The 25,681-nt window shown below is 47.6% G+C and overlaps 1 protein-coding gene across 1 annotated transcript in view; it reads left to right on the plus strand.

Moving 5' to 3' along the window:
- The window catches only part of LOC147709496 (clusterin-like), a 395,044-nt gene that overhangs the window by 192,844 nt on the left and 176,519 nt on the right, over nt 1-25,681 (plus strand). The gene's annotated exons all lie outside the window — the stretch shown is intronic.

Raw genomic sequence — 25,681 nt, forward strand, 5'->3', positions numbered from 1 at the left:
CGGGAAAGGGTGGGGAGCTGAAACATTCCTGTAAAGATGATTGGACACAGGAATGTAATTTCTTAGAAGTTTTATTCTTTGAGGAATCCCATCCATAAGCAAGTAGGCAGCCAGAGTACTGATCTCGTTTTTCATACAAATCTCCCCAAGGAATGCTATGACATAGATGGATTACACCTGTAACATTCTACAAATGACATACTAATATTCTACTCAATCACAGCATCTACTTAGAGAAATATTACAGAGAGGAATACTACACACCTCCCCTCTTTATAAAAAACCCCAATATAAACTAAACATAATCAGCAAGATAAGAGGGACGTTTACACACCCTGGATGAACACTTACTTTTCAACATTTCCTGCAAAGGTACACTTTTCAAATTTTCTTCTGATGTCTTTCATCTTACCACAACCACTCTGTTAAGATTCCAGACGTGATGATCTTGCGTCTTTATGGCATTGTTAAACACTTTGATAGGTTTCATGAATTTAGCCATGGAATTTCCCATCAAACCTGCACCTTTAATCATCACCAAATCACCTACTTCAACTTTTGTCGTCCTTAAAGCTTTTTTATCATCAAAATAACTTTTCCTTCGCTCAGCCTTCTCTTCATCTTTCCTTTTGATAAACTTGTTATCACATTTTCCCTCCTTTCCGTTATCTAACTCATATTTATTCACCCATGCAGGTTCCACACTTGTATTGGGAATTCTGCCTCTGAACAACAAGAAAGGTGTTTTCCCAGTTGTACAATGAGGGGACAATCTGTATTCCTCAACTTTCTTTAGGACCTCACCTTTCCAATCTATTGATTGCGATTTAGCTAAATAAATGGTTTCTTTGATGACTCTGTTAAATCACTCTGCCATTCCATTGGCCTCGGGATGATAGAGAGAGCAGGTTTTGTGCACAATTCCTTTAGAAGAAAGAAAAATTTTCATCTCCACTGAAAGTCATTGGACCACATTATCCGTCAATATAGACTCAGTAATCCCTTCACTTGAGAAGAAACACAGAATTATGCAGCTTGAATCAATTATTGGAAGAAAGAAATCCTCTGCCTATCTCGGAAACATATCGATTACTACTAGCACAAAAGCTTGTGAACCATTGTTATGTACAGGACCAAGAATGCCTAGAGCTATATCCTGCCAAGGATTAGAAGGACGTTTTCTCAACACCATAGGTTGAACACGAGTACACTTTAGACTTATCACTTAAATTACATGGAATGCAATCTCGTATAGCACACTCAACTTCCTTGTCCATCCCTCGCCACCAATAAGATTAACATAACCTCTCTTTGCATTTGGTAAGACCAGAATGTGAAGAATGAACTAAGTCAATTAATACCTTTCTAGGACTGACAGGAGGAATTAATCTCATTCCACAAAATAATAAGCACATATCAACAGACAGTTCATTGCGTACTGTCCAATATTTTTTTGTGTCTTCAGATCCCATTTTGTTGCTAATCCACCCCTTTTTCATCAGAATAAGAATTTCTTTCAAGATACTATCTTGAGCCATACCATCACTCCATTGCTTTTCAGAAATAATGTCCTGATCAACCACACAAACCCATTTATCAGTATCTTCAAGCTCTTCCTCTTCATTTGTTATTTTGGGAATGAGACATGACAATATGTCCGCTACACTATTCTCTACACCAGGAATGTATTTTATTGCAAAATTGTATTCTTGTAACCCTATCACCCATTTGGTTATCCTGCTAGAAATGAAGCAAGACCCTTTTTACTGAACATTTCAACCAATGGCTTGTGATCAGTCCTCACCTCAAAACTCCCCAGAGATTTTATACTGCAAGAGATTCTCTCTCTACAACCGAATATCTAGTCTCAGCATCTTTAAGAATACGTAACAGGAACATTATTGTTTGCAGACCCTCTGGACCTTGCTTTTGTAGCACTGCACCCAAGCCTTTTTCACTTGCATCAGCACAGACTTGATCTTGGAGTTAAAAATTGTGAGAGAAGGTGCAGTCTTGAAGTTTTTCCTTGATACTAATGAGTTTTTTTCACAATAATCAGACCACTCAAAACCTACACCCTTCTTTACCAAATATCTCATGTTACCTGCACAAACAGCAAAATGTTTTACAAATATGGCATAGTATTCAACTACTCCCAAAAACGTCATCAGTTCACTTTTGTTTGAAGGGGAACTTATTTCTTGAATGGTATTAATTAAATCTGCTTTTGGTTTTACTCCATTACAAGTGATATTGTGACCTTAGTAATTTATGAAGCTGGTCCTGAATTTGCACTTTTCAGCTTTAATAGTTAAGGTATCGTTGGACAATTTCTCTTAAGCTAATCTCAAACGTACATCATGTTGGCACTCATCATTTCCAAAGACCAGTATGTCATCCTGATAGACATAAACACCCGTGAGACCATGAAGAACATTTTCCATTACTCTTTGAAAAACAGACGATGCTGAAACTAATCCACAAGGCATACGTATGAATCTATAAGTTCCAAAGGGGAGCCGGGACACGAGGTGGCTGCGCCTTGAGCGAGCTCTTCTGGGAGGCCAACCACATAATCCTCATCCTGCATGTAATTTAAGGATTTCACCCACCTGAAATGCTGGCACTGAAGTAGAAACGCGAAGCCCACACTCAACGAAAATTGCGAGGTGCTTGCGCCTACAGGAGTGGAACCGCGACTGTACAGGCTGCAAGGGCCTAAGAGGAGACGTGACCAGCTGCGCACCAGCCCACAGTACCCTGGCCGGCTGGGACGTAAGGCACGCAACCCGGATCGCTGTAGACCTTGCTCCGGCGCAGCGGATGCGGGCCGCGAAAACTACCCAGAATAGGCGCTGAACGGGAGGGCACTGCCTGCGCCGACTACACTCTTCAGTTTCCGCTGCAGGGGACAAACTTGAGGGCATCATAAATATACCATCACGGGTGGCCTCTGCGAGGTGCGACTCGATCTGGCTGGTGCCCGTGGCAGGATACGGCAGGGACGCTCGCTGCAGCTAGCACGGCCACCATGAACCTGGAGTCACGGGAATGAGCGTGGTGCCTGACAGCTCTCCCGATTGATTGGACTCGCAGCTGCTAGTAATTACTGGGCCCGATAAAATCGGAGCCTGGAGTTGGCAGAGACAGTGAACTTGGACAGCACATAGCCCTGTGAGGCCGACTAGACGAACATAGGAACATAGGGGAGGGGCAGAAACATAACAACCCTAGGGGGAACTGTTTAAACTCCAGAACTACCATCCACATAAAAATAGCAGCAAACTTGCAGGAACCAACACCTATCCTGGCATATTGGACCTGTGCGAAAGTGTTCGGGGTTCCTCCCTCTGGCGTGGCGTGCTACCAATGTTGAGCACGGAACACTAGTGAGGAGTGGAGAAGTTTTCCCAAAAACCAAGGAAGAGGTGGAGATAAAGTGCGAGAACCCACGAATAACGGCCACACAACGAGGTTTGCGGAAGCTGACACTGCAGAGGCTGAGGGGCATATGAACAATTGGACACATGTAAATAATTTGGCGTTGACAAACTGTGATACGGGCAAGAGGTGCTATATAACGATGATTAAGACTAGCTGTCTCCTCAGGAGTGGCTTGGAAATACCTGCCATAAAATAATCTTTAGCGTCTGAAATTGAATTGGATCCCCAACACGCCACTTACGATACTCCTTAGACACAGCCCGTGACCTGAATTCCACAGCCGAGTGGCGGAAATCACCCCTCAGCAGTAATTTTGGGCAAACCTGATAAAAATCAGCCAAAATTAAATTTTGACCAGTCAAAATAAGCGCTGGAACAAGCTGGAGAGGACCAACGAGCATTTCCACCAGCAGCGACGTCCACAGGTGGACTTCCAGCAGATAACATTCAATCAATGTTTCTGACGATACAAACCACGCTGACAAATATAGATGGTAAAATCGACTCTCTAACACATAGAGTGGACCGAATGTTCGAGCGACTGGACCGGCATACGGAAAGGATAGACATGGCTGAATGCAGGATCTCGGACGTGGAAGACACCAACAAATAGATCACCGCAAAACAGACTGGAATAGACAAACAACTGGCTGCGCTGTCTGCTAAAGCTGAAGATTTAGAAGCCAGGTCACGAAGAAGCAACCTCCGATTGATGGGAATTGCGGAAACCACAAACACGGGCCCCATGGAGAAATACGTGGAAAAACTCTTAATCACACTGATGGGCAGAGACACTTTCTCGGATGTGTTCCTCATTGAAAGGGCCCACAGTTCTCTTGCTCTGAAACCTCCACTGGGCACCAGACCAAGACCCATCATAGCTAAATTGCTAAACTACAGAGACAGAGATGAAGCACTGCGTAAAGCGAGAGAAATGGGCGCCCTACGACATGAGGGTATGGACATAGCCATATACCCGGATTTTACACAATCTGTGCAGGAAGCAAGGAAGAAATATGGGCAGGCAAAACAAAAGCTCAGAGACCTGCAGATTCCATACGCTATGCTGTATCCTGCCAGACTCAAGATTACTGATGACGGCTCAACGAAGATCTTCAGCGAACCTAAGGGGTGACTGGGGGTGACTTTAACACATGCTTAGACCCTGCGCTGGATAGGTCATCAGGTAACAACAGGTATGGCAGATGATCAGCCAAATCTTTACTAGATGGTATGGATGAATGGTCTCTGGTAGACGTATGGCAGTTGCGACACCCGGGATGCCGGGAGGGTACGTGCACTTCACTGACTCACAACACTTGGTCAAGATTAGACTACTGGTTGACCACGCGAGAGGTCAGCACCTGGATAAAGACAGTGGAACATCTACCTAAAACGTTGTCTGATCACTCCCCTGTGCGCCTAGAGTTAGCCGTCCCAACTCATACCCCGAAACAGTTCACATGGCGCCTACAACAATCAGCTTTCAAAGACCAAGTATTTCGCAGTGAACTACAACAAGCAATCGTCGATTTCTTTCAGACTAACACTGGCTCAGTAGACAGCTACAGATCCCTATGGGAGGCGTTTAAGGTAACTATAAGGGGCCATTGCATTAGTAAGCATCAGGGATTCTTAGAGATATAAGACAACAGTTAATAATGGTGGAAAAGGACATTTGAAAACTATAAACTGATTACACAGCCACACTACAGGCTTCCCTTCTGGAAGACATATGGAGTCAAGTAGATATATATCATGAATATGAGGTCACAGAAGTCAATTACTTGTCAAGACAATACAAGGCCAGGGCATATGGTGAGGGAGGTAGGCCAGGTAGAGCACTTTCGCATATGATTAAATCCACACAAGGCAGTGCGCTTATAACACACATCACGAATGAACAGGGCACGCCGGTGTGCGACTCCCCTTCCATTTTGGACAACTTCCTGACCTACTATTCTAAGCTGTATACCACACAGACATCGAACTCACAATGAATGACAGTGAATATTTGGACGACATTGGATTAGCCTGGCTCTCGGATACGCATAGGGAATATCTCGGCCATCATCTAACAGAAGATGAATTTAGAGAAGCAATTAACTCACTGCCGAATAATAAGGCCCCAGGCCTGGATGGATTACCGGGTGAATTTTAAAAGGAATTTAGAGATCTACTGATACCCCATTTGGCCCAGATGTATGCGGAAGCATACGAAGAAGGACTCCTTCCATTGACATTGTGCGAGGCGCTGTTGATAGCTCTTCCCAAACCAGACAAAGATCCCAAAAAGTGCTAGTCGTACTGTCCCCTACCCCTTATAAACATTGACGTCAACATTTTGGCCAAGATATTAGCAAATATATTACAACCACTACTGGGATCCCTGGTTCTGCCACACCAGGCGGGATTTATCCCCACCATATCCACAACACAAAATATACGTACCATCTTTTCATTATACCATAGTCTGGACCCAGAATTGCCGGCAGCTGCCGCACTCTAAGACGCAGTGGTAGCCTTCGATTCAATAGAATGGGAGTTCATGTTCACAGTCCTGTCTAGAATGGGGTTCCCACCCTCTCTCCTGAAATGGATTTCTCTGCTATATGCTGAGCCCAGGGCTAGAGTAAGCATAAATGGCATTACATCACAGCATATCGAGGGATGCCCTTTATCTCCTATCCTATTTGCGCTAACGTTAGAACCGCTAGCCTGTAAGATTTGACAGAAGCACCCGGAAGCAGCGTTACAATTTAACCTCCGCCATATAGGAATTTCCCTATATGCAGACGACATGGTACTCTATACTAGATACCCAGATACGAACGTGAATCCTCTGATTAGAGAGTACATCAGGTATGAGCAATATTCTGGCCTTAGTATAAATTGGGATAAATCAGTAGTGATACCTTTAACGGCGGAGACCCCACAGCCTACCTTGGATTACCCACTACAATGGAAAACTGATCCAGTGAAATATTTGGGAATCTGGGTGCATCGGGACCCGGAGGAAGTAATTAGGGAAAATTATGGAGTGGCCATGGTTAAACTGGAAGAGCAAGTTGAGAAATGGATTCAATTGCCTCTATCAATAGCAGACAGAATTTCACTCCGGAAAATGATAATACTACCCCAATTTTTATATTTATTTTGGAATATCCCAATCTGGCTCACACAAGCCTTTTTCACCAGACTACGCCCAACACTTCAGCGGCTCACATGGGCTGGAAAGCAACCCAGGGTAAGCTGGAAAATACTCATGAAACCATACCACCAGGGGGGTTTTGCTGCCCCCGACCTACAATTGTATTATTATTGTGCGCAAGCGCAGCATGCACATTATTGGACTCAACCACACTCCCATATTCCACATATCGCGGTGGAAGACGATAGTGTTCACCCAAAACGGCTCACACACTACTTATCAGACCCTATAAGATGCTATTCTAATGATATGCACATCAAGAGCTTGGCATGCTGTATGTCCCGGTGCTTCCGTTGGCGAATCACCCCAAACTATCGGTCACACAGGTAAGGAAAATGAGGACAGTGTTGGGAGACATGGGTTTTTTGACAATGGGCGCGTTGTTCCCGCACAAGGAATTCATCCTTTTTCAAAGTCCCTCTTTATGCGCACACCAAACCCTGTTAAAAATGTTTGCATATTTAAGGCTGAGAGCTGCTGTTAAAGATTTATACGATTCGTTCCCAATAGAACCCATATCACTACTGGCCCTACAGATACTTTTAACAGCGCCAACACGCACAAAATTAGTTACAAGATTATATACTGCCTCCCAGAATGAACAGAGTAGGGGGCCTGATAGATCACTACAGAGATGGGAAGAGCTAACGGGTACGACCATAACAGAAGAGGACTGGAGTTACACAATTATACTTGCTCACGTCAAATTGTAATTTAAGGATTATCCATTTTAAGTTTCTCCATCAGATGTATTACACGCGGGTTAAATTACACCGATATAGTCTTAGAGCAGATGAAAAATGCCAACGCTGTACCGCACCCATGGCTGACTTTCTGCACATGGCGTGGGCATGTCCCGGCCTAAACAAAGACTGGCAGGAAGTGACGGCACGCACTCACACAAATGCTAGCTGAGCAAATCCCAAACACGCCATTGGTATGCCTATTGGGTATTCATAAACTCAAACTGGCCAAACAACGCAAACTCCTGGCAGTGGCACTCCTACTTGCAAAAAGGCGGGCAGCCATTAAATGGGGTAGTAAACGTCCACCCAGATTTAAGGACTGGATAACCTACTTAATATATTGCTCAATAGGCGCTTACGAGGAGGAACTACCTCAGGCATCCAGACCCAAAGACTTTTGGCAACCATTACTGGACTATTTACAGCAACAACACGATAACACTTGACCAAAAAAACGAAGTGACACATAGAAACTGGAAGAGGCACTTGTACCGCACGCATCATTGGTGAAGTAAAATCAATATTAATGATAAATCTTGTCATTGTTAAGTTTGGAATGTTTAGATGTAAAATACTTTGATTGTCACCATCTCTATATAGATACTGCGCCACATGCCGACCATTATTAAGAGAGTATGTCATGTATTATATTTATTATTGAATATCAATGTAAGCACGAGGAACTTGAACTTAACTATGTACATCAATATTGCAATTTGTCTGGATTTTTTTTACTGCTGCTTGGTGGAATTAAATTTAAAAAAAATAATAATAATAAGGTCCAAAGGGAGCCGTAAATGAGATTAAATCTCTACAAGATTCCTCCAATTCAATTTGATGGTATCCTGCCTCAAATTAATCCAAAGTCTCAGATCCCCATTGGACTTCCGCGCTGCTACAACTGTGGCCAACCATTCAGTGCCCTCAACTTTTTCTATGATACCCCCATCTTTCAATTTATCAAGTTCTTTTTTCATGTCCTCTCTCACAGAAAGGGGAACATTCCTCAATTTGCAGCAAACTGGTATCAAATCTTTTTTTTAAACACTTTTATGATTGTAACCCTTCAAACAACCCAAGTCTTTTCTAAAGACATTAGGGTAATTCTTCTTCGGATCAGAGGCAAAGTTATTATCAAAAAACTGATAACCGAGCATTACCGCGCTAGCACTTTGGGTGACAACACTGTAACTCTTGCTGCAAGTGCTTTTAAAATTGCGTCTTATTTTAAAAATTGTTGTTTATCACTGTCAATCTGTGCGCTGACTCCCCGGTCCACCGCAGCGATTTAGGCTGTTTGTTGTGGAGGGAGAACAGAGCGCTTCCACTTCCTGGTGGTGCCATTAGTGGGCAGCCATCTTAGCAGGGTGACGCTCCAGTCTTCCCCGAGCCCTGACTACTTAAGACGGCAGCGCCCTCGCGCCTGAAGAACTAATAACCGAGTATTACCGCGCTAGCGCTTTGGGTGACAACACTGTAACTCTTGCTGCAAGTGCTTTTAAAATTGCGTCTTATTTTAAAAATTGTTGTTTATCACTGTCAAACTGTGCGCTGACTCCCCGGTCCACCGCAGCGATTTAGGCTGTTTGTTGTGGAGGGAGAACAGAGCGCTTCCACTTCCTGGTGGTGCCATTAGTGGGCGGCCATCTTAGCAGGGTGACGCTCCAGTCTTCCCTGAGCCTAATCTTTTTAACCTCCTGCCTCTCGCGCAGCGGGAGCGCCGTAGACGCGCCGAAGAGGCGCCAAAGAGAAGCCAGTCTGCGTCCATCTGCTCCCTGATCCCTCGATCCTGGTTGTATGGCGGGGAAAATACTCAGCTATAACTCTCTCTTCTTGCATAATTTGCGTCCAACTATTAACCCCCAATGCCTGCATTCGGTATGCCCAGTAGGCAGTAAAACTTGTTGCAATGTCTGCAATTGGAAAGTATCTCCTAAACTTACAGGAAGACATCCTACTGACAATAGTTGGAAGATGTTCCTTCTCAACTGCAGATCAATGCCTAAACACCATACAGAGCTGGCCCTGCTGATAGAAGAGCATAAGCCACATGTCCTCTTTTTAACAGAGACTTGGCTTCAGCTTGAAGCTGATCCTACTATAAGATGGGCTACTCCACAGGTTTATACTATAAAGAGACTAGATCGCAACACGGGTAGAGGTGGAGGGTTAGCCATCATATACAGAGAAAAGTTTAAATGTCGCATCACTCCCTCCACTACGTCGAAAGTCTACTCTTTATTTTAGAGCTATCCCCTACCAATACTTTCACAGGACTTCTGGTCTACCGACCACCTGGAACACCAGGTCAATTTGTTACAAACATAACTGACGTAGTTGCCAACCTAGTACTCACCTCAGCAAATCTTACTGTGTTAGGTGATTTAAACCTACACTTGGATGACCCGCTTGATACCGTAGCCAACAGTCTTCGACTGAACTTTCAAGCTATCGACTTCACCCAAAAAGGATTCTTCCCTACACATACTAAAGGTCATCTTTTAGACCACATCTATAGTAATCTTGATAGTCTAAAAGTTGAGTCGCCTGTGCTTCTGCCCTGGACCGATCACAGCTTAATACCCTTCACATGGACTACTAGAAACCCCTCCGCTACTCAAGAGTCAAAAAAACACTGGGGTAGGAAATGGGCCTCACTCCCTTCCTCTAAATGGGAGTCGGTACTTGCTGAACTCAAACCCTCGAAAACTACCAACCCCAATTTAGCTAGTACCAACTTTGACAACTGGATTACCAATTCCCTCAACATAGTCCTCCCGAAGGTACCTTTGCAGTCCATAAAAAGACAAAAGGTGGTCCCTTGGTACACTCCCACCCTAAGAGACATGAAACAATCATGTCGTAAACTGGAAGGAGCCTGGAGGCGGGACCGTACACATCAGAAGAAAGAAGATTACAGAGCCGCAATTGGACTGTATAAAAAGGAAATTAAGCTAACCCAAGCCCAATTTTACGAATCAAAAATCAATCTGGCTGCGAACGCCCCCAAAGAAATTTTTTAAATTGCTAAATCACTGATCTCCCTCCCCCCTGAACGTATGTCACCAGATGGAGCATTAGGTTGTTGCAACAATCTAGCAACTTTTTTCTCGCAGAAGATTCAGACTATCTATTCCTCTTTTGCCACAGATAAAACCGGTGCAGACGTCGCCACCACTGAAAGTCCTAATACTTTAGCCCCTTGTCTGTTAGACAAATTTACTCTGTTAGATTCCACCTCTTTGGATAAAATTATCCCTAAAGTTGTTTCAGGATCTCCTAAGGATCCAGCACCCCCTCAATATCTTACCATGGTCATTGACGCTATCCGCCCAGTCATCCTTGATGTTCTCAACTCCTCCATCACCTCGAGCACTGTTCCAGTTGCATGGAAAAGTGCAATGGTTAAAGCCCTTTTAAAAAAAACCCTCCCTAGACCAAAATAACCCCTTCTCCTTATTACCTTGGATGAGTAAACTGCTAGAAAAGCATATTAAAAACATTTTAGTAGATTATTTGGAATCTAATAATCTGCTGTGCACTTCCCAGACGGGATTCCGCCCTCAGCACGGAACTGAGACAGCGTTGCTAGCAGTCATGGAAGAAGCAAGATCTGTGCTTGACCAGGGAGGGAAAGCAGCCATCATACTATTAGACCTCAGCGCCGTGTTCGACACGGTTAACCATGCCACCTTATTACATCGTTTGAAGGGCATACGAGTGTCGGGCGCGGCCCTGGCTTGGCTGACTTCCTTCCTGGATGAGCGCTTCTTCCAGGTGTTCGAGGGGGAGGTACTATCCTCCATGCAGCCGCTCAACTGCGGGGTCCCTCAGGGCTCTGCCCTGAGCCCCACGCTTTTTAACGTTTACCTGAGGCCCTTGGTGGAGATAGTCCATCCCTTTGGTGTCCGTATTGTCGCCTACGCTGACGACACTCAGTTGGTGTTCTCATTGGACCATACTGAGGGGTCGTCTAGCACACTTGGCCCCTGTCTAGAGGCAGTGGCTAAATGGATGCAATCCTCCTGCCTCAGACTAAACGGGGAGAAGACAGAAATAATGCTATTGGGCAAACCCTCACCTACCATCTTGGCATCGAGTTGGCCCACGTGTCTAGGTTCCCCTCCCCCCGCCAGACCTCAGATAAAGAGCCTGGGGATTTGGCTTGATAAATCTCAGGATTTCACCGTCCAGGCCACTAAAACGGCCTCCCCCTGTTTTGGGCTAATGAGAATGCTCCGGAAAGTGCTCCCTTTGCTTCTGTTCCAGGCGAGGAGAGTCATGGTCCAGGCCATGATACTCTCCCGCCTGGATTAAGGTAATGCCCTCTATCTAGGAGCCCCGGTGGCAGCGATTAACAAACTTCAGGTCACCCAAAACTGTGCGGCCCGACTGCTCTTTAATATTCCACTCTGGCAGTCGGCCAAACAGGCCCTAAGGAAGCTGCATTGGCTTCCTGTGGCTGCCAGGATACAATTCAAAGCTATGTGCATTGTTCAAAAAGCCATTCACAGAACAGGTCCCGCTATTATGTACCCCCTAGCCAATCCCTACCTCCCACTCAGAGCTGTCCGCACCTAGCCACCACGACCAAAATCAACAAGGCCTGCTGGGGCAGACGCTCATTCTCGCACAATGCTGCGAGAATATGGAATTCCCTCCCACTTGATCTTAGAGAGAACACCAACCGGATGTCATTCAGAAAGTTTTTAAAAACTCACCTGTTTGGAAGAGCCTGTTAACCACCCTAGCCTACCGCCCTGGATCTCAGTCAAGTGCTGCGAGGCCTTCGGGTAGTCTATGCGCTATATAAATATACTTTTTCATTTCATTTCATTATTAGCAACAACAGAATTCACTGAGCTTCTCAGTTGTGTGGGAGGATCAGCATTAGGATCTAGGAAAACCCCATATTCACCTTGATGGATCCAAATTATAATGCTATCTTCCTTCTTTGAAACGTAGATCTTCCCTGAGATGAACCTTCCTTTATACTCAACAAGACCTAAGAAACATCCATGCAGCTTTATGAGTTCACCACCATATGATAGTGGTCTTATATCAGGTTTCAAGAGTTTTACCTTCCCTTTCCAACTTTCCATATAAAACCCACAAGATACAATCGTAATTTTTGCACCTGAATCAAATAAAACTTTAGTTTTGGCTCCTTCAATGAGAATGTAGTCACAAGAACAATTTTCCTTTTTATCTCCACTCACAGCTTGGACTATAATTTGCCCACATTCATAGTCATCTGTACTCGACTCATCGTTCTCACCATCATATATATCAACTTCTTTAACTTTAGATGTAGGTTTACTGTTACAATGATAGAACGGTCCAGAGGTGGTAGGTTTCAGGTAGGTATGTATTGAGATACAAGGTTACAGAGGTAAGATGTAGAAGCCAGGATGTAAAGTAGGCAGTAAGTATCTCTGTAAATACGCACCACCAGGAGCTGTCCTCCTGGCAGCTCAGCCTTCAGTCACCAACTGAATCAGTTCACCCATCCAACATTCTATGACATGTACAACATTCCACACAGACTGACCAGAAAGCAGAGGAAGAAAGAAGATAGAGAAATAACCATACATTTACTCTTGCACAACAAAGTTAAAAGTCCCTTCTTTTTACAGTTAATACATGTCTGACCCAGGGCAGGACATTTCTTACTATTGGCTAAGTGACCTGTTCTTTCACATCTAAAGAATCTGCAGTCCACCCATTTTCCATCAAAATTGTCCTTATTGTGTGTAGCACCCTTAAAATCTTTGTCTTTCACACTTACTTTACTATTACTTTTAACTTCTTGCACTTTACACTCTTTATCTGAGTCTTTCTTTAAAATTGCTACACATTTCAATGAATGTTCGATCCTTTTGGCAACATTAAGGACTTCATCTAATGTCGGTTCATCACGTAGCCACAATTCTTCCCTTACCTTTTCCATGTACAACCAAACATGAATTGATCTCGAATTCTTTCATCCATTAAAGTACCAAATTTACACGATGATGCAAGTTTTCTTAAATAAGTCACATAACTTTCCATGGTTTCATCCTCACCTTGCAATCTTTTAGCGAAATTGCACCTTTCTAGAATGGTGCTAACTTCGGATAAATAATGCTTGTCTAGTTTCTTGACGTAAATTTCATAGTCATTGAGACCATTTGCTTCTTCCACTGATAATTCTGGTAAATGGTTGAATACATCCTGACCTTCCGAACCTAAGCAATGTAATAATAACGAAGATTTCCTCTCAGCACTCAAAGAAGGTCCACACACTCTTACATAGCTTTCAAATACTACCTTCCATTTCTTCCATTGAATGGGAGGATTCCCTGGAATAGAAAGATAGAAGGGAGCAGCAGTAATGTTCTGCATCCCAAATATCTACAAACCAACAGAAGGAAAGAATGAAATTTCTATAGTACACAACACTTAATCATATAATTTAAGTGTAAAATTCAGTTAATGCATTTGCTATTAAATTTCATTAAAAGACATAGCTTGCCTAAAGAATTTCATAATGGTACTTTGCGCATTTTATAATGGTACTTTGCACTGACCCTACGTTATAAATATTGCATGTATATTTCATAAATAAGTATGTCTTTGTTATTTCACAATGTTATTCAATCACTGTGATCTCCAATGTATTGACTCTCCAATGTATCAGAATCAATGTTGATGGAATATGAATATCGACAAGATGAAAGCACAATGTACCTTACTGTGCTACAGAAGCTGTGCATATCAGCGCAGAAATGCATAAGCTGAACGCATGAAATATTGAACCTTCAAATTCCTTTAAATGCTGTGCATGTCAGCGCAATCGTACACACAACTGTGTGCTTCAGTGAACAAATGTCCGACGCACAACAATTTATGAAGAGTTTTCAAATCACGTCAGAAGCTGTGCGTGTCAGCATAATTGCGCACACAACGTGTGCATCGGTGAAACCAACGTTGAAATGGTTGACAGACAGCTGGACCGTAAACCTTATTTCCTTCTTCTTCTCCCTTTTTAAAAAAAACAAAAAAAAAACTTTATCCGGAAAGCAACGTGGCTGCTGAGGAAAGCAGACTATACGCTAATGAAAATTTCTCCTCTTCAAAGATGGCTGCCACGCAGCGTAATGTCATGCATTACGCTGTGGCGCGATGACAAGTACTTCCACAGAACTCTCTGATTGATGACAGACGCAAGCAGAAGAATATTAGTATCTAAGTTCCATCACAGCGGTGACAGGGCAATTTCAAAGAACAACAGGTAACGTTGCTGTTTACTATTAAATATAGACTGATATCGTTTGCAATGCTGCCAACTGCCAGTCTGATGAATGCACACAACAGAATTGTGCGAAGAGTGGATTGAGTCAAATCAGCAATTTAAAACAAAAGAAATATATAACGAACATTACGCTATAAATCATTTCATTAAAGAAATTCGTTGGTAATGTTATTTTGACTTTAAGCTCAACAAATCTCCATGGCAAATAAGGTGCAGTCTTTTACCAATCACTTTAAGCAAGAATGAGCCCACATCGATTTACATGTCAGAAATAACAATCCCACTGTGTATTATGTGGCGAAGCTCCCAATCCTTAAACATTCACGAAAATATGTACATTTTCAGTATTTAAATATATCCTTCCCAAGTTCTTAAAGTGATGTCAAGGAGATGAGAAAAGTAAACTTCTTCCTTTTGTATAAGTGGCTCCTTTTACTTAATAATAAAAATTGCTTGATTGATGAAAGTTCAACATTTTAAAGTAAAGAAACCTCTCACCAAAAGTTCCTTGTTGGGATTCTCAAAGAGCATCCTGCCGACTACGCCAGTGAAACATTCCTGTAAAGATGACTGGACACAGGAATGTGTGCCTAGATGCATAAACCTTTTTAGGAAGTGCAAACGGTGCGATTCGCAAAAATCGGCCTTTTGCACTTCCTAAATTGGTTTCTGGGATGCATCAGGCATTTTTGGAAATTCGCTATTTTTTGCGAGTTCCAAAAATGCGATTGCATTTAAGGAATCGCAAATTTGCGATTCCTTAAATGCAATGCATCATCCTCAAAACATTTGCGATTTTACAAATTGCAAATGCAAATTACCACGAAGTTCAACTTCGTGGTAATTTGCAAAAATGTTTAAAAACGCATAAAAATGCATTTTGTAAACGTCTACGTTACAGACACACATGTCCTTAGGACATGTGTGTATGTAACTCACATGTAAAAGTGCATTTCATGGGTGCAGGGGGGGGTCCTTTGGACCCCCCTCTCCACCCTTGAAAGGCTTTGTTGCATTCCGATTTCAAATTGCGAATTCGCAATTCCCATTCATTCCTATGGGCATTTCAGCCCATAGGAATGAATGGGAATTGCGAATTCGCTATTTGAAACTCGCAATTTTATTGGGATTCGGTAAAAATTGCGATTTTTACCGAATCTCAATAAAATAGCGAAATTAATGATGCATTGCCATTTGCGATTCCTCATTTGCGATTCCTTATTTTTCGCAAATAAGGAATCGCAAATGACAACGTTGATGCATCTACCCAGTTATTTCTTAGAAGTTTTATTCTTTGAAGAATCCCATCCATAAGCAAGTAGGCAGCCAGGAGATCACAAGAGCACTGATCTGGTTTACATACAAATCTCCCCAAGGAATGCAATGACATAGATGGATTACACCTGTAACATTCTACAAATGACATACTAACATTCTACTCAATCACAGCATCTACTTAGAGAAATATTACAGAGAGTAATACTACAGGAATCTAACATACCAGCATGGTAGCAGTACCCCGGAATGCTTTATTTATTGGCTGTAGTCATGCAGAATCAGTGTTTCACATACCAAATTCACCAGGTTTTTCCAGGCCTTCTTCTCCAGGTAAATTTCAGCTGATTGGCTCTACCAGAATATATCAGGGTGAAACAGCAGGAGTAATTTATTGTTGAAACTTCCGTCTGCATAAGTATCTGAATTTAGCTCTGAATTTGTAATCAGGCCCTAAGAAAAGCTTTAAGGCCCAGCTGAGAGAAAGTTAATCAATACAGTTTGAGTGCCTGGAAGGTGGCAACATTTGCACCGCAGCTGCACTACGGTGCAAAAGGGACAGACTGTTGAATCTATTCACCAGGTTCTTCTAGAAACAATCCAGAGACTACTTGTGTGCTTATATACAGCTCTGTGCAAATGGTAGGAAGTGCTGTATCAGTATTGCAGAACATTTGCAGCATCTTTGCAGATTTAGACAAATGGAGTATTTTGATCACAAAAATAATTTGAGTGAAAATTACTAGCAAACCCTGTTCAACCCAATATGCATAAAGTATTGGTACAGGCCAGCATGTGTTCATGAAAACCCAAAGTTCCCAAATACCATGAAGTATTCTTCTTATCACATTGGGGCTTTAACCCTGGATGTTGCACATAACTGTAAATAAGCCCAGTAGATTTAATTTCAAACCTATCCTATCTCTCTCAGGCTTTTTCGACTCATGTTATTGATTTTTGGAGTGTTATGCTCTTCCCACTCTCTTTGTGAATACGTTCATCCTTATTTTACTCCTCCTGAGCTCCTCCTCAACATTCCATTGTTTCCCAATATACTAGAACTACACCTACACTGATTATGTTGTTCCCCTATATCTTCTTGAAACATTTCTGAGGCTTGTTTGATTAGTGTTTTGGCCCACCTTCATAGGCTAATGTGTTTATCATTGTTCTCTTTTCAGTACATTTTGCTAGTGCATCCATATGTCATTGAGTTGAGGTAAGTAGTGGTAGGTTGTTTGTATCTGAGCCTCTTTCTTACAGTACTAAGTGTTAAGTACTTTGTGTATTTGTTAGACCTGGCATCCTTGGCATGGTACTCCCATAATTTTTTGCCTTCAATCCTCCTGTTTTGCTGATCGTTGTTGCTGGCTTTAGGTCTCAGCACACTCTACCACGGCTAACCAGTGCTAAAGTGCTTGCACCCTCTCCTTGAAGCATGGATTGGCTTACACCCAATTGGCCTATTTAATTTACTTGCAAGTCTCTAGTAAAGTGCTCTAGTAAAGTGCTGCTACATGTGACCGGGGCCTGTCAATTAAATGCTACTAGTGGCCCTGGAGCCCTAATTGTTCCACCTATGTAAGTAAACATATCTCAGGACTGCCATTGCACCCTCTGTGTGCTGTTTTTTTTTTTGATAATCAATTTTTATTAAAGTTTTCAACACAAAGAAATTCATTCGTAACAAGTCACATAGTCCTTTAAAATACCCCTGTCCCCTCCCTATGACATCACAAAGCGTAGCAGCAAATATAGAGTAGGTCGTTGGTACCCACCGAACACGATGATGTAACAAGGCCATCACGATGGTAGTAAGCCAAACCATTTGCCCCATACTTTATGAAAGAGCTCCGGACAGCCCCGGGCCTCAAAAACGGATTCCTCTTGTGTCCCACACCAATCTACCCCCCTCCTCCATTTCCGCAGAGTTGGTGCCTCCCCTTTGAGACCATTTGGCTGCAATGTCCCGTTTTGCCACTGCCAGCGCCGTTCCCAAGAGCCGCTTATCAGCTCAGGAGCCGTCCAAACCTTCACACACTCCTAAAAGCAGATATCTCGAGTCATGAGGGACCACCCAACCCAACGCACCCATCAGCTCTCCCTCCACCCCTCTCCAGAATGATTTCAAGGCCGGGCACAACCACACCATATGGAAGAAGTCGGCCGGGGTACCAGCGCATCGGGCATAGGCCGGGGAGGAACGTGCACCTGCTCGGCGTCAAATAGGCCGCGTGGAGGTAGTACAGTTGTACACTACGTAATTTTGAGGACGTGGTTAGGGTTCTGGACGCCATAAGGGCGTCACGCCAATCAGCTTCGTCCAAGGGGCCCACCCAACCTTCCCACCGCACCCTAAGGCGATCTAAGGATGTGGGGGAATTATTCATCAGGGCACGGTATATTCGGGAGATACTCTCCCTCCCCAGATCTCCCATCATGACTTGGGCCTCCAGGGGACTAAACTCTGGAAGGGAAGTGGGTATGGGAAGGTGAGTGTGGAGGGCGTGGCGGAGTTGTAGGTATTTGTAAAACTGGGATTGTAGGAGTGAGTGTCGCTGCTGTAGGTCAGAGAAGGAAAGTATGTGATCCCCCACCCACACGTCCCCTAGTAGGGTTATACCCACCAGGTCCCATCGGCGAAACCCCTCCAGGGCAGTGGTCTCGCCCAACCAGGTGCCACACCAAAGGGGCGTTTGCCTTGTCTGTTTCCGGTCCCAATGCACCAGGCGGAGTGCGGCATGGCAAGCCATAAGGACTGACCTGGTGATGGAGGGCGTGTCCTGGGGCACCGGGGAGACGTAAAGTAAACCTTGCAGTTGTGGGTACTCAGGAACAGTGAGTTCTACCCGGTAGGTGGGGTCAGACCACCCACCCGCAAACCAGTCATGGATCACAATGAGTTTGGTGGCCAAATAGTAGGCGTAGAGGTTAGTGACTCCCATACCCCCGTCGAAGGAGGGAATTCGGGAGTGGGAGAGGGACAGGCGTGAACGTCCCCTTCCCAAAAGAATCGGATCAGCACGCTATCCAATTATCGGAACCAGCTGCTTGTGAGGGGGATCGAGGTGTTTTGTAGAATATAAAGGAAGCGGGGAAGGATCATCATTTGAAAAAGGGCGCTTCGTCCCAGCGGGTTAAAAGGAAGGGATTGCCAATTTCGAAGATCAGTTTTCATCCGGGTGACTAGGGGGCGATGTTGAGTGTCCACTTCAGTTTGGGCTGGAGGGCCATCCACACACCCAGGTACTTGAATGACACCACCTGCCAGTCAAAGCAGGTCCGCGAGGAATAGAGGGGGACCAACGTGGACTTTGTCTGGTTAAGGCGGAGACCAGAGACTCGCTCAAAGGCTGAAAGGGCTCTCAGGGACCTGGGGCCGGAGCGTTCCGGGTCAGCCAATTAGAGCAGCACGTCATCCACATATAACGCAATTTTGTCCACTTGGCTCTAATCCCATTGCCACCTTCGAATCAAGGGGTCTTGTCGTATGAGCGCCGCCAGGGGCTCCATCGCTAGCGTGAACAGGAGTGGGGAGAGAGGACAGCCCGGGCGGGTGCCCCTTGGGATCGGGAACGGGTCGGAAAGTCTGCCATTAACGAGCACCTGGGCTCTAGGGCTGTTGTAGAGGACCTGGATCAGGCAAAGGAAGGGAAGGCCGAAGCCCAACTTCTCCAAAACGTCTCCCAGGTACCCCCAGTCCAACGTGTCGAAGGCCTTCTCGAAATCGAGAAGGAGAAGGGCGAGGTAGGGGGAGAGCCAATGGCGATAGGCCTGGGCAAGGTGGAGACGGCGGATGGAGTGTCGGGTACCCCTGGCCGGCATAAACCTGCATTGATCAGGGTGGACCAGGTCAATCAGGAGAGGGCAGAGTCTCTGGACGATGGCGGCAGTGAAGATCTTAATTTCAGTATTATTCAGGGAAATGGGCCTAAAGTCGGAGCAGTCTAGGGTGGGTGGGTGTGTCTTTGGGATGACCACGATAGTCGCCACGTCCGATTTGGATGGGAAGGACCCGTCCTCCACCACCTGTCGAAAGAGCTCAGTCAGATGGGGCACCAGATCCTTACGGAATGTAGATTAGTATTCCTGGGGGAAGCCATCCGGCCCAGGCGTTTTGCCAGAGTGTAACAGGGTGAGGGCCCCATGGATTTCTTCCGGGGTGAGCGGACCATCAAGGGTATCCGCCGTCTCCCTAGGAAGACAAGGCAAAGACATGCCGGATTCTGCCTTCAGGTCTGTGAGGGAGGCGCCGGGGGGTCGTGCGGTATAAAGGCCTAGTAGTATTGTGCGAAGGTTTGCGCAATGGCCTGAGAGGCCACCTGGCAAGTCCCGTCAGCCGAACGGATCTCAGGGATAATATGTTGGGCTCTGGGATAGGAGATCAAATTATGGAGCAGTTTTCCGTTTTTGTCGCCCCATCCGTAGATGCGGGCAACCGAGGATCGCCAGAGCATTTGGGCCAACTCCAGAGAGAGCCGCCGAATCTCGTCTCAGACCAGAGCCAGCTGTCTGGAGGAATCAGTGGTGTCAGCCTCCAGCTGGTCCCGCTCCAAGCGGACAGCCTTGGACTCCAGCTGCGCCAGCTGGGCAGACTGGGCCGTTCGCTTGGCATGTACGAGTCCCCTGGCGACTCCTCGAAGCACTGTCTTACCCGCCTCCCAGAGCGTTCCCTGTGAAAGGGCCGACCCTACATTGGCGGAGAAGTAATGCCGGAGTTCCTGACCAAGGGAGTCTACTAGGTCGGGGTCTTGCAGGTACCACGCGTTGAGGCGCCAAGTGGTCCTAGAGCCGGTGGACGGGGACCCAATGCGGATGGCAACGGGGGAGTGATCAGAGATCCCACGAGCGAGAATCTCCGCTCCGGACACCAGCTGGCAGTCAGTAGCGGGCATCAGAATCAAGCCTATCCGCGAGTGGTTATGATGGGCAGCATATGTATGGGTATATTGTTCTTTCCGGGGGTTCCACACCCTCCATACATCACAAAGTCCCAGCGCCGAGGCCCAGCCCACAAGGCATTCCGCAGAGGGGCGCCGTTGCACCGAGGGAGGGCCCGACACATCCCTGGAGGGCTGGAGGACCGCGTTAAAGTCACCCCTGACAACTGTGAGGCCCTGGGGAGGGAAGAGACCACTCGGGTGAGGTGCTGAAGGTTGAAGGACAGGAGTGCTGGGGGCACATAGACACAACGGAGGTTCAGGGGGTTACCCTCAACTAAGCCCGACAGAGCCACATATGTACCTTGCGTATCGGTGACGGCATGGGTTACGGTAAAGGGGAGCCCTCGCCTCAGAAGAATGGCCACCCCCCGGGTGCCCCTGGCGAAACCGGAGTGCCAGACTCGGTCGAACCCGTAGCGTGCTAGGAAGTGGCACTGGGAACCTAGGAGGTGGGTCTCCTGGAGGAGCAGGGCATCAGGCATGTGGCGTCGGGCTGCGCGCAGCACAGCAGTTCGTTTGATAAGGTCAAGGAGGCCGTTCACATTCCATGAGAGGATGCGGAGCGGCGTGTCAGAGATGTAGGTCATGTGTAGGGGTGGGATCTGGCATGGAGTAGGTGGGATTCAGGAGTCTCCCCTCAGCCGGGGGAGGGATCCAGTGGCGTCCAGGGTTTTGGGGCCCAGGTAGGGGCATATGTGACAAATGCTGAGAACATTGGGACTCATGACTACACACATAAACAGAGCAAGGCAGCCCGGAAGGCGGCCAGCAAGAACCAAACCTTGAGAGACAAAAATCCCTCGTGGGCAGGAGGTGGGTTTCGGCCCAACCCGGGGCACCGGACTGTGTCTTGTGGAGACAGGGGCGCATGCGGTTTCCAAGAAAGACAAGAGGGTATGTGACTATCAATGAAAAGCACCGACGGCGGCCCGTAGGCGGCCAAAAACAACAAACTCTTGAGGGACAACAGTCCCTCTTCCCTCCCATTCCCTCTAACTCCCCCCACCCTATACTTCGAAACAGGAAGCATCTGTCGCCCTTAACTAGCTACAACCTCGCAGGAAGGCAACCAGCTAAACTAAAACGGTTAGCAACCACAAGATTGGGACATGGAAGAGTCAGACCCCCCTCCATGTGTTAGGATGACAGGCTAATTTGGCTGGTAAAGGAAACATTGTCAAATAAGCATCTGCAAGCCAGGGTACATGAACTCAGGAGTCTAACGCTGAGAAGTCCCCAACATATCCGGTTAGTGAGCTCCGTGCGAGACATGGTCGGTAGCGATGCACTCCGGGTCAAAGCTACAGGCACTGAAGATAGTGGCCGTCATGACTCGGTGTCTTTTTCCGAGCCGCAGATCACCGGACTCCCAGACCGGTCAAAGTCCGATGCAGCGCGCGCTGAGTCTTATCGGGTCCGGGGACGCTGCTCAGGTCGATCAGGGAGGAGGCCAGTGGTGGAGGAGCAGGGCACCGCTCCTGGGTCTGGAGCAAGGAGCGTTGAGTCCGCCCCTCGGGTGAATGGGAGTCACCACCCCGGCGGCCGGCTCTCTTCCGGGATCCAGTTCTGCGGCGCCTGGACTTCGGCGTTTGCGGTTCGCCTGCTCCGGGACTCCCCGGGAGGGGGAGAGGGTCCCCTGCTGCCGGAGGGGCCGCTCCTCCGTGAGCCAGGTCCACGTCTTTTGAGGAGAGTCAAAAAGGAGTGTCTTGTTCTGGAAAATCACTTTAAGTCGGGCCGGGAAGAGGATTCCATATCCTAGGCTCAGCGCCCTGAGTTTCTGCTCGACTTCATCCTATGAGCGACGCTGAGACTGGACCTCTTTGGAGTAGTCCGGGAATACCATTATCGTAGAGTCTTGGTGATGCAGCGGCCCCAACTCCCTGCCCGCCCCCAGGATGGGGTCCCTGTCGCGGAAGTTGAGGACGCGAAGGATGCTAGGGCAGGCCTGCGCTCCAGGTGGTGGTTTAGGAGCGAGGGAGCGGTGCGCCCGCTCCACCGCGAACCAGGGGGAGAGCTTCTCCTTGGGCATCCAGGAGCGGATCCAGGTCTCCATAAAGATGGCTGTATTCTCCTTCTCCGCCCCTTCGGGGAACCCCAGTAGGGGCAGATTGTTCTGGTGGGCTCTGTTTTCAGCGTCTTCTGCCCTACGGTGGAGCTCCACGGTCTGTGACTGGAGACGGGCCATCTGAGAGGGTAGCAACGTCGTCCTCCACCGTGGAGATCTGGGATTCCGCCTCCGTGAAGCGCTCCATGGCCTTACGGAGGTCCTGGCGAATGAGGGCCAAGTCTATCCGCACGGCCCCAATCTTGCTTTCCACGGACGTCTGGGATGCGGATATCGCTTGAAGGATGGTTGACAGATCTCCTCCGGCTGTGCCAGGACCAGCCTCGTCCCCGCCACCAGGCCCTCGATCTTGTTTCGTAAATTGCTCCATTGTCGTTTGGGTTGTGGGGCCAGAGGCCGGGGGGGGCGCGGGGTTTGCCCAAGGGTGCAGACAGGCGGCCGATAGGCGGTGAGGAGGGACGGGTTGCAGGTCGGGCGACACCAGGCTCTCAGGTAGAGCGGATGGATCCCTCCGTGGTCCTTCGTCCAACCTATACCCAAGCCATATAGGTGGAGAGGTCGGAGTAGGGGTGGAGGAGGAGGGGGGGGAGGGGGAGGCCGCCCGTGGAGTGATGGTCACTCCCCCGGGTGCTGGGGCCTTCCGCTGCGTCGAAGACAAGGATCAGGAACACTTAGTGGCGGGCCTCTGGTAGGTCTGTTAAAGGAGTCAGGCCGCCCCAGGGCCACATGATTGGTGATGGGCCCACCTCGCCCCCCCGGCACACCGCTCCAGGTGGGTCAATTCCAGATGATCGTCCCCGGTGGTCTCCTCGCAGTACAGAACCCCCTTGGTCGGGTTCAGGCAATCACAGCCACAATCACAGCCACCCCAGAGGAGGAAGAGGTCTCAGAGCTGCCCCGGCCGCCACACTGTGTTGGGCAGGTCCGTCCGCCGGTGGATTTAGCAGGGTCAGAACACTCCCTCCCTTGGTAGAGGGTCAGAGGGCTGCCTCGGGGGGAACGCGGGGGCCCAGGTCACAGGGCCGAGCACGTGGCTCCAGTCTCCTTCACCCCCCACAGGTGCTTCTGGCTGTCGTGGCACCTCCAGAGGAACGGCTACCCCCCGCAGAGGTCCAGTTCACTGTCGCAAGCCCCCTCCTGTCAGCAGGGCCCCAGAGAAGTCCACCGCCACCTCCTGGATATTCGACCTCACATATGCGGTGGGGAGGGGACCATCAGCCCTCCGGAGCAGAGAGAGAGGGAGGGCCGGTGTAGGAGAGCGACTCTCACCGGCCCCATAGCGAAGCACTGTCCATCGCTGGGGGGGGTTGGAGGGGGGATCAGGGCACCACGCACGGTTTGAGGGCCGCTTCGCAAGGATTCCCAGGCTGGGCAGAAATGGAGCCTGGGTCCCCGAGGCCGATAGCGGGGGCTGACCCACCCCCTCCCCCGGGAACTCCTCACCTTGATCTCGTCGGGTCGGATCCGTCCCCTCGCCGCTCCCACCGGGATGACAGCTCCCGCGGGCCCGAGGCCAGACCAGCAGCCGCCTCCCCCAAACAGCACCCCAGTCGGGCACCTCTGAGTGGGCCCACGGCCCGATAGCTTCTCGCTGCAGCTCCGGCACCAGAGATCGCAGGCAGCACCTTCCAGCCCCGCCACGCCGCACCTCGATGACACCGGAATGGAGTCGGGCGTTGTAACGACCGGATTCTCGGACCAGGTAGAATCAGCTTACAAAACACCACCAAACCCAGCCGAAACGTAATCACCTCCCTCCTCAGGACCTACTTACAAAAGGCACCTGGGTACCTACCTGAGGATGGGGAATTAGTAATATACAAGCTTATATCATCAAAAACACCACTAAATCTATAGGGATTACTAGAAATAATCACTGATTATTCCACACCGCACTCATACCTTATAGTCTCGCGGCAACATAGGCCCAGACTAGACTACCCTGAGGCAGTTCCGATTACTTACCATTACACACTGATCACAATCAGTGCTCGCACAAGCCACAATCTTGTGGGTATAAACACTGGATCCCCCCAGTGCTCTCACTATTTTTTTTTTTTTTTTTTTATTGTATTTATTATGAAAAAGCACAGCACAATGTAAACGCAATCACTTGCCTACAACCCATCTCGGGCCGGCAGCAGGTCTCCATGCAACAACACATACAAATACCATGACACCTTAACATCATAGAGTCCAGTGTGAGAGTTCGTTGGAGGTCAGCCGGAGACGGGCCTCCACTGTAGGCTCGTACCATCTGCAAAGTAGTGTGCAATTCGAATAAATTGGCAAAGCAAGACAGTTTTATATATTTTCCCCCCCCAACCAACCCCAACCCTCTAAACACCCCCCTCCCCTCAACTGGTCCCTCATTCGTGCTCCCCGAGCGGCCTGTAGGCGTCTCTATCACCTGTGGTAGCTAGTGCGGCCTACCGCCCTCCCCCTGTCCGGAGCGCCTCCCCCCTGTTCTCACTTCTAGTAGGATGTGGAAATCCCTACTGCTTACAGTACATCAGTTGTGCGGAGGAGCACCCTAGTCATGTGTATCCGATGGCTCTTGCACGTCACTCCCTCTGTCTCCCCCCTCCCCCTCCTCCGAGACTTCCCCGTCCAGCTTGGAGGACAAGTAGGTCTGGTACAGCCCCCAGAAGTTCTTGGGGCGACTCCCGGGCGGTAGGAGCTCACTGTATGTGTCCGCCTGCG

The sequence above is a fragment of the Lissotriton vulgaris genome, chromosome 6 (assembly GCF_964263255.1).
Source record: "Lissotriton vulgaris chromosome 6, aLisVul1.2, whole genome shotgun sequence".
In the NCBI taxonomy this organism is placed as follows: Eukaryota; Metazoa; Chordata; class Amphibia; order Caudata; family Salamandridae; genus Lissotriton; species Lissotriton vulgaris.